Source organism: Piliocolobus tephrosceles, chromosome 3 (genome assembly GCF_002776525.5).
Source record: "Piliocolobus tephrosceles isolate RC106 chromosome 3, ASM277652v3, whole genome shotgun sequence".
NCBI lineage: Eukaryota > Metazoa > Chordata > Mammalia > Primates > Cercopithecidae > Piliocolobus > Piliocolobus tephrosceles.
Genome location: NC_045436.1, coordinates 41234641 through 41245093, shown reverse-complemented (window position 1 = coordinate 41245093; position 10453 = coordinate 41234641).

The window sequence follows — 10453 nt, the reverse complement described above, 5'->3', positions numbered from 1 at the left end:
TTTATTTTCTGCTTACCTGATCTATCAATTACTGATGGGGGGATGTTGAACTCCTCAAATATAATTGTACATTTGTCTACTCCTTTCAGTTCTATCAGTTTTTGTCTCATGTGTTTTGACATTTTGTTTTTAGGTATATACACATTTAGCATTGTTATGTCTTTTTGGATAATTAATCTCTTTTCTATTATGTAGTGCTGGTTTTTATCTCTAATCTTCCTTATTTTGAAGTCTGCATTGTCTGAAATTAATACAGATACTCCAGTTTCTTTTGATTCATTTTATTTTCCCATCCCTTTGCTTTTCATCTGCTGGTATCTTTATATTTAAAGTGGGCTTATTGTAGACAATGTATAGTTGCCCCCTGCCTCCTCTTGGATGAGTCAAGATAGTTTTCTTAATCCATGATGACAGTCTTTGTCTTTTAATTGCAGTATTTAGACCATTGACATTTAAAGCAATCTATGGTATATTTGGATTTATATAAAACATGTTTCTGTTTTACAGTTGTTGACAGAGACTTCTTTTTTCCTCCGGTTTTAATTGAACATTTTATATGATTCCATTTAATTTTTCTCATGGTATAAAAAGTATAGTTCTTAAAAAATTTTTTTTTACTGGTTACCTTAAGTTTTACAATATACATTTTTAAGTAATCTAAATCCACCTTCAAATAACACTATTTTGCTTCAAATACAATGCAGAAACTTAATAACAGAGTATTTCTAGTCCTGCTTGCTTTCCTTCTGTGACATTGCTTTCATTTACTTAATCTGTGCATACGTTGCAACACATTGTTCCCATTATTAAAGTTATTCTTAGATCAATTACGACAAATAAAAATATTTTAATTTACCTTTATTTTTTCGCCGAGACTCTTCATTTATATGGGAATATATTTATATTTATTTATATTTGAATTTCCTTCTGCTTGAAAACATTTTAACATTTATAGGTGTTTTGATATTTATTCTACTTTGTGTTTTCCGAGTGTCCCATTATTACTTCAGATGTTTCTGCTGCTCTGCTTTCTCTTTGTTCTCTTTCTGTAACCCAAGTCTGTGGTATTTTCTTCTGATTTGTTCTTGAGGCCTCTTTCTGGAAAGTGGCTAGAAACTTTAGTGCTGTCCTGATGGTTCTATAGGGGATTTGGTTATGGATGTCCACAATGTGCCTTTCATGGTATGCATCGGTATCCTGGCTTTCTGCCTAATGCCTGAACGTCTGACCTATGACCAGGTGTCCGTCTCACAGGAAACTTGTTTTTAATGACAGATCTCCTTATGGCTCTTGTCTGACTGGTGTCCAGTTTATTCCTACTAAGACAGCCACTCTCTAGAAGAGACCTGATCGGGAAAGAAGTTAGGCTCTGGTGTGTTGGTCAAGTAAGACACAGAAGAGGCAACTCACTAAGACACATGCAATAACAGAAGTAGCTCATTAGCTACAAATCCCGGAGAATAGGGGGTGCCACATCTCTCAGGTCTAATGGGAAAAATATGGAGCCAACTGGGACAAGCATGCTTGGTGGGAGCAAGAGAGAAGAACCTGTGCATTGAAGCCTTTACTGAGGTCCAAGGCATTATCCACACCAGTTTCCTGAGGGGAGTTCTAATTGATGGGTTTAAAAGAAGAAGGTGCAAGTTCTAGGAGATCACACTGTGATTGAGAGGTGGTCATTGTGTTATATCGGCATAGTCCATATGGGATGTAGGGGTCAGTGGCATGAGTCAACTAAGTACTATCCAGGTGTCCCATGGGCATGTGGTCACCAGGAGGTGGTTGTTAGGCCAGATGTCTGGAATGACAACACTGAGGAATTGATCGGAGGTAGAGAAATGGAAACTGTGTTCACAGTGACTAAGCCCTGCTTCTGGTATGAGAAAATTCAGTTTATATTAAAAATGGATGCCAAGGCAATGTAAAATTATGGGAATTCACTACAAATTCCTTTAGAAATTGCTCCAATATTCTTGGATGTTCCATTTTTTTCATTCATCTTTCTCTTTGCGTTTTAGTTTGTGAAGTTTCTATTGACATATATTTAAGCTCACTGATTGTTTCCTTGGCTGCGCCCAGTCTACTGATGGGTCCATCAAAGGCATTCTTCATTTCTCTTCCAGTGTTTTTGATTTGCAGCATTTATTTTTAATTTTTTTCTGAGAGCTCCCATCTGTCTGCTTATACTACCCATCTGTGCTTTTATGCTGCCTACTTTTTCCATTAGAGCCCTCAACATATTAATCATAGATATTTTAAATTCCTTTTCTGCTAATTCTAAAATACATGTCATATCTCAGTCTGTTTCTAATGATTGCTTTGTCTCTTCAGGCTGTGTTTTTTCTTGCCTTTTAGTGTGCCTTGCAATCTTTTGTTGAAAGTTGGGCATGTTGTAATTGGTTATAGAAATTTAAGTAACTAGGCCTCATAAGGATTTTGTTCATCTGGGTAGGAGTTAGTCTTTATTTAATGTTTGATGTAGCTACAGATGCCAGAGACTTCCAATTCCTCTCATGTCCTGGTTTTTATCTCCCTTTTTGACTTCTAGTTTCTCTAAGTATTCCTTAGAGTCTATCCCAGAAAGAGTCTATTTCTTGCAGTTCTTTTATCTGTAATCCATTATCATGCTCCTGGAACCCTGTAGGTCTGGAGGTAAGGCATGAGAACCTTCTATAATATTCCAGTTCAATTTTAATCTTTTAGTAGTCTGGGTCTTTGGCTGGTGACATTCACAAACATTTATTCTTTTTTTTTTTTTTGAGACAAAGTCTCACCATGTCGCCCAGGCTGGAGTGCAAAGGTGCAATGTCGGCTCACTGCAACCTCCGCCTCCCAGGTTCAAGCGATTCTCCTGCCTCAGCCTCCCGAGTAGCTGGGATTACAGGTGCGCACTATAGTCACCCCCTTAGGTGAGTTAAGAAGGTTAAAGGGGGCTGACGTGAGAGGAATCTCCTCCTTTACAGCCACTGGACAAGGTTCTGATAAAGTATTTCTTCATAAGAATAGGACTTTTATTAACGGAGAGGGCTCTGGATGTATTTCTTGAAGATTAGTGTTTCTCTTCTACTGTTAGACCTGCCAGATATTTGGGGATTTTCCAGTTATCTCTCATCAAGTGATTTCTAGTTCATTTCCATTGTGGTCTGAGAACACACTTTGTATAACTCTTATTCTTTTAAGTTTGGTTAGATGTACATTATGGCCCAGAATGTGGTTTATCTTCATCTTGAGGTAAAGCCCATGGAGCCCAGGCGATTCTTTCTTCCAAGCTAGTCCACACTCAGCCTCCAGCAATTCATCGAAATTGCCATTTAAGTATTCCTACCAGTTTATGGCACTAGTGGCTGTTGCCCCAGGGAGGTAGATCTTGGCTATGAGTCTCTAGATTTGTCTCTCTAGATTTTGGAGAGGCAGTTTGCCTTGCAAACTCAGTTCTTTGATGAGTTCAAGAAAAGTTATTGATTTTCTGTTTGCTTAGCTTTTTCTTGTTGTGAGGGTGGGACTAAGGACATCCAGGCTGTTTTAAAGTTGGGGCTGAAACTTAAGGTTCAGCTTTCATCTTACGTCTTTGATACATGTTCCTCTCTTCTATTGTTTTTAGCTTTCCTATATCTGACTGCCTTTAGTGTACCTTCTATGCTCAATGTACTGCTAAATCTTGTCCTTTTTAGTCCAACCTAAAAGTCTTTCTCTTGGTTTGCACATTTAAATCATTTACATTGATCATAGTTTCTGTTAAAATGTTTTAGGTTCTTTCACGTTATCTTCTATGCTGTGTTTGCTTTATTGCTTCTTTTCCTGCTTTCTACTCTATTGGTTGCATTTTCTTCTGACTTTAAAGTTATACTTTTATTTACTTTTTCTTCTTGAGGATTCACCAAACCAATTAGGGCTCATAACTAAATTTATTTTTCTTTATTAATTTTTAAATTTGTATAGCCTATCTTCCTTCTGAACTAAAGAAGTATTTTGCACACCTGTAACCCTTAGCCACCTCTGGCTTACCATGACCACCTTCTACCCACCGTCTCCTCGGTATTATGTGTTGGTATTCTCCAGGATTAAGTTCAGACTCGAGAGCCTTAAACCCTCCTGGTTGCCATTTTATCAGGTACTGAAAATCTTTCCTGTAACATTGTGTGGGTCAAAACTCCAATTTCTATTCCATGTGCCAGTTGATAGGGGAAACAATGATGCTTTTTGTATATTTGGAGTTCAGATCATATCATTTTGTGCAGGATGTGGCCTTAGAGCTGATTTTGAATAGTAGTCCCTATTAATTATAGTGGATAAAGAATTATCCTCTGTGGTACTCTAAGCTGGTTACTCCCATTATGCCCATGGTATGGAAAGGGAATACAGTTCATTAGAAAGCTTAGCTGCTCTACACAGTGTACCTTGAATGACTCCCATCTCCAAATGAGCCCCCAGAAAATTTCAGCTAAGAGGCAAATGTCATTTTAAGTTTAATAAGTGGCTGCCAATTTAATCAATTCCGTATTTTTCACAGAAATAAAATTAGAATCGGTATAACATAGGTCCAAGTCATGTAAAGTGTTAGAAGCAGAGCCACTGGTACATCCTGAGTTCTGATTGCTCTCACAGTGCCCAGTCCCTGGAACCATAATAAGCTCTGAGTTAGATTCTATTTTGTGTGGGAGCATATGAGGAAATAGCGACATACATTTGAGTATGTGAGAATTCCATATTACAATACAATGCTGTGTTAGATGGAGAAAGTAATTTTCATTATAAGCCTTTCCTTTCGGTCATTCAAAGCCTTCCGAAATAATCTCTTTATATTTAAATTATCCATGCTTGAAAACTGCATGGTCAAAGCCCAGAGGTAATTTTATTTTGAAAACTTTGGGCAGACTCTTTTCAGATACACCAGATTAGTGAAAAATTAAAGAAGAAAAGAATTGTGGAAAACTCATAGACTTTTTAAGCTTTCATTTAACCCTCAACCTGCTGAATTGGTAACTTAGTTTTGTTCAAATTAAACTCACTCCTTATTTTGTTGGGAAAACATATGAAATAGTTGAATAATCTAAATCAGGAGTTTCCAATCTTTTGACTTCCCTAGGCTACATTGGAAGAAGAAGAATTGTCTGGGGCCACACATAAAATACACTAACACTAATGGTAGCTGCTGAGGTTAAAAAAAAAAAAAAAAAAAAAATCAAAAAAGTCTCATAATGTTTTAAGAAAGTTTGTGAATTTGTGTTGGGCTGCATTTAAAGTTATCCTGGGCCACATATGGCCTGTGGGCAGTGAGTTGGACAAGCTTGATCTAAACATTATTGGCCAGTGAATTTTAAATTTTTTAATGAAAAGCACCAATAAGCATCATGGCCCCAATTATTATTGTTTCAGGTAGCATCATTGTTTCTTCTAAAATTGCACAAATACATACAAAAACATAACCACACTCAGATAATTTAATTTCAATGGGAAGTTCAAACTTACCTTTAAGTAAATCCTTTGAACACTGTAAAGTCAGGAGTTTCCAAATTTAAGGCTCTTTTGTAAAATCAAACACAATTTAAATATTTCTTGCTATTTCCTTCTTCTTGCTAAATATTAGGCTTTTTTTTTTTTCATTGAAAGGAATAGAGAACCACTCTAACAAAGCAGGCCATAGGGTCTTATTGGAAAGACAGAGGTTTTCTGGAACTAGAAGAGGAAACTCATTGAGCAGGAAAGGTTCTGAACTGCTTTTTCTTAATCTCACTCATAGAATCTTAGCTTTTCTCTGGGTGTCTGTTTGGCTTTCTTCCTTCTAGAATGTTTCTTCTGTTTATTTAAAGCTTCTGCTCTCTCCTGACTTCAGTGTCACTACAGTGTCTCCCTACATGTCAAGACTTCATCTTCAGAGTATTTTTATGCAACAGAAACCACTCACCCTTAGGTTGCAGTGATGTCTACCTTGATGTACCTGATCTTATGTAGGTGCCTGTGAGGTCATGTGGTACAAGCCATGGCTCCCTGGGCTTAAGGGGCTGATGGAGTCTATGCAGAGCTCCTTATGTCTCTAGTACAAATATGCCCTTCAGATACTTACATATTTAACTAGGGATAAGAAGTGGATATATATACACATTACCCCTTTCTAAAGGTATTTACTATAAATCTCTTAGCTGAATATTATTATTATAATATTTTTATGCAATCCAGTCACAGAATATGGATCTCAATGTATACAGTTGCTTCACATCACCACACCTAAGGAGGTTTCATGTACAGTTTTAATGAGGAGTGTGAAGAATCCATGGTTAAAAGAGAGAGAGAGAATCAAGGAACTCCACTTATCAAATGCTTGTTCTGTTTGATCAAGGCATGTATAGAAATGTAGAAATATTTGGTGAGTCTTATTTTTCCTTGGGATTTCTTCCTCCTAGCTAATTATTTTCAATATTTCTAGATTGGACTCCCTAGCAAAAGACAGCCTAAACACTGAGCTTGACCCTGGTGCTGTTGTGAACTTTCACTGGAACTCATGGACCCCGTTGTCCCAAACAGGCTGCAGAAAATTAATGAAAAGGAAAAGAAGATCCTGTCCCTGACATTCTGTACCTTCAAGGGACCAGAGATGCAGGGAAGTAGGGCAAGAGGGAAGATACAGCTAGAGGCCCGTCTACTTTTGGAGTAGGGTTCTAATGATGGAACAGTGAATATCAGGGACTCAAACCATCAAGTCTTTGTCTTCCTGCTTTGGAGTTCCCACAGTCTGCCTGATTCATCTAGTGGTTCATGTGAAAACCATAATACTATGGTTTGAAAGCTCCATTGAAGTGCTAATTTTATATTTACATGAATGCATCTGGTATTTGTACATCTTCTGCAGTAGCAGAGGCTTTGGGTTGAGCACATTTCTAGACAGCAGAAAGATTTACTGTAGCGTATGGGGAAAACTCTGGAACAGGCATCAAAGCATTGGAACCTGGATTGGTCCTGATGAGCTGTTTGACGGTGGGCCTTTAAGGGACTGGGTTCTTCAGAGAAATTTTGATGCTTTTTTTTTTTTTTTTTTTTTTTTTTAGTCGACCACCCTCCTTACTTTTTTTTTTTTTTATATGAAATCATAAGTAGAAACCTATATATATAAGATTTAATGCTGAGTTGGGACAGCCATTAAGCTCTCTTCTCCAGCAGTCTCTAAGCCACCTCTGCAGAGCCCCAGGATACAGAAAATAGCTTGGGAATGATTAGACAATCTCAGTGATTCTGGGACTGTGCCCCCAGAGACTGATTCAGCAGCACTGGGCAATGCCCAGGAATCTGAATTTTAAACTTCCCCTCACCCACTGAGTGATTCTGCTGTAGGCCTTGATTTAGTAATTTCTCAATCTCTTAGTCTGAGTTGCTTTAGCTTTCTGAAGTTTCATTGTACTCATCTGCAAACATGATTAAAATATCCCACTTCAAAGGTTTTTAAATAAGATCAGATGAGAGAATGTATACAAAATTGTGACTTTTAAAATGACATCTGTTGAAAGATGATCTAAATACCTGACAGACTATAGAATACTGCCCTGTTCTAAAAATAGCTTCCTGTTAAAATGCAGTCCAGAGGGTATAAAAATGTCTTTAACTACAAAACTTCTATGTTAAGATCCTCTAGAAAGAAGAACTCTTAATTTGGGTATTTTTCTTCTAACAAGAGGAAGGCAGTACACATGCAATCTGATTAAAGTAATATAGCTCTTAAAAGAATAGTACTTATTTTTACAAGAGTTCTTTTAGGAGTTTTATATATGATGGGGATAAAAAGGAGGATTTCTCTATTAGATATATACTCATCCAGCAACAGATCTCCAATTTGACAAGAGATTCAGGATCTGCTGCTAATTTTCATGGGATTTAAAGAACATTGTCTCTTTTGGATAAAAGACAGACTTGTACATATTTAAAGCTCAGTTATAGAGTATGTTGTGTTCACTTTGATGCTCAAAGCACTTGTTCATTTCAAAATTCTCTGAACTTTATTTCCTCATTTATGAAATAAGCAGCCAGATGATTCTATATCTTTCAAAAGAAGCATACGATTTTGCAGTTTGTAAACAGCACTCAGCAGGGGACATGTGACCTCCAGACACCCATGCAGTCAGGAGGAAGGTGAAGCTATTGCCTGACTAAGTCATGTTAAATTTCATTTTGGCATCACCAGTGTTTTCTGATGATTCTGTAGGATTTCCTGATTTAATATGTTTACTATTAATTAGCCCATAATTGGAAGATACTCTAAGTCATTAGTCCCAAACCAGGCTTCTCCCCAACCTACTGAAGAACAGAACTCTCGCGATTAGCCAGGTTTGGAAACCATTTCACAAGAGAATCATTTTTTGAAAAATTAACTTTTCCTGATGTGATATAATTAATCCTCACCAGTTGATTACTCTTATCTCTATGGACAGTGAGTTTGTTTTAATAGATGTGCTACTTCCACTGCGTGTGTTTCTGGTTTGTCAAAGGCATATGCACTCTTTGTAATAGTTTTAATAACTGTTCACAGGTGGGCAAAATACAATATATCTTGTAAAGCAAAATACAATAAATCTTGCTGCAACATATGCAATATGCTGCTTGCTGCTCTAGCAGTCTGAGCTTTCATCACATAATCATGCCAACTTTATCTTTCCAATAATAATTTCCTTTTGACTTTTTAAAAAGCTAAATGCTTTTTTATGATGTTATAATTATGGGGAATTGTCAAATTGACGTATACAAATGAGTAAGGTCATATTCTACCCCAAGATAGAATCAGATGAAAATCCTGGCCTAACAGGCATACACAGACACAAACATGTGTTTCTCTACATCTCCCTATGGAAGCCACATGATAGACACTGAGGGGCTCAGTTATTCCACCTCAATTCTAGAATTTCTTTTGTGGATGAAGGGGAAAACTTTTAAGGGAAGTTAAATAGAAAAATGTGGAGGATAATAAGCTGCTATTGAAATAATTTATTATATTATAAATCAACAGCCCCCTTTAAGCCCCGGCATTTGAAAAAAAAGACTGACATAGGGCTTTTCAGTGAATAATTTTTAAAAATTGCCTTTGGATATCTTCAACATTTCCTCCTACAGCCTGGACATCTTCCTTGCACCTGTGTTTTTGAATATTTCTTACAACTGGCTTAGAAAATGTTTGTATTGATTGTGAGACAGCTGGTAACCTTAACTTTTACTTCGTTATGTTCTTCTGAGTTTTGTTTTGATTGCAACCAATGTCCAAGCTCTGTTATTCTGAATCCCTTGCAAATATATACAATATACACTCTGATGATTTGGGTCCAAGCAATGCTAAGCTATAATAAGATGTCCCTGTCATAAATCTCATATCTGTTATCACAGATAAAGGAAAAGCTTCAATCTGAAAATTTGAAATAGCTCTTTTCATAGCTAACTATCTGAGGGATGATGTTAGCATAAACAGAAACCCACTGAAACTCGCTTGAATAAATGGGATGCATCTCCTGATCTTTCTCCGGGAGCTAGAAAGTCTGATTTTTCCTTGTTTCCCCTCTCCTTGTCATTATAGGCAGAATGTCTTCAGTCTCTATGGCTGCCATTCCCTAGGAGAGAGACTCTGATTGGCTCAGGTGTCATGTAATCAAGTCACCCTTCCTAGAGCTGAGGGTTGGTGGGGAGTAGATTGTATAAGAAATGACATGGAGGCTGGGGAGAAGTGACTGGTAGTTTGAATAAATTACTCTTGTTACTTTGCAAATTTAGGCCTTAATATCTACTCTATGCTTGTCTTCTTTTTCCTAATGTACTGCCGAGGTCAAAGCATTTTAAAAATCAGATTAGCTAACCTCGAAAGGCCTTATTCTTATATTTATTATTTGTGTGTTTGTGATGGCATGCTAGTCTTGGGACAGACAGCCCCGATCCTTTCCCTTCCCTTATCCTATTCTGGTCTGCATCACAGAGGCAGCCAATGTTGGATGCCCATTGTCCAGCCTCCCATGATAGCATGGTTCACTAATAAACAGCACCTATGAGAGACTAAAGGGTGGATGGAGTGTGGAAACATGCTGCTTCTTTCATCTTTTGCTTCCTCAGATGTTATCTAGTTTGGTGTCAGTGCCTTGTCTGTGGCTATAGTTCCAGCTTTCTCTATGGCCCAAGTGCCTGGCTTTTATAACATGTCTTCCTCTCTTTGTCTTTTCAGCTTAGGGAGATAGCAGCTTCCTGCTATCCTGGTTGGCCTGTGTCTACTTTGATTTCTCATCTTCCCCCTTACCTATGTAACCAATTCTTAACATTAAATTTTCTCTGGTTTAAATACTTACAGTGGTTTATATTTTCCTGTTTGGACCAGGATTGATACAGATTGACAGATTATTACCAGTTTCAGAGTGTTTGGACAGTGTGATATAATAGTATAGAATTAATTCTGCTGGTCTCTTGTTTTTTTTTTTTTTTTTTTTTTTTTTTTTTT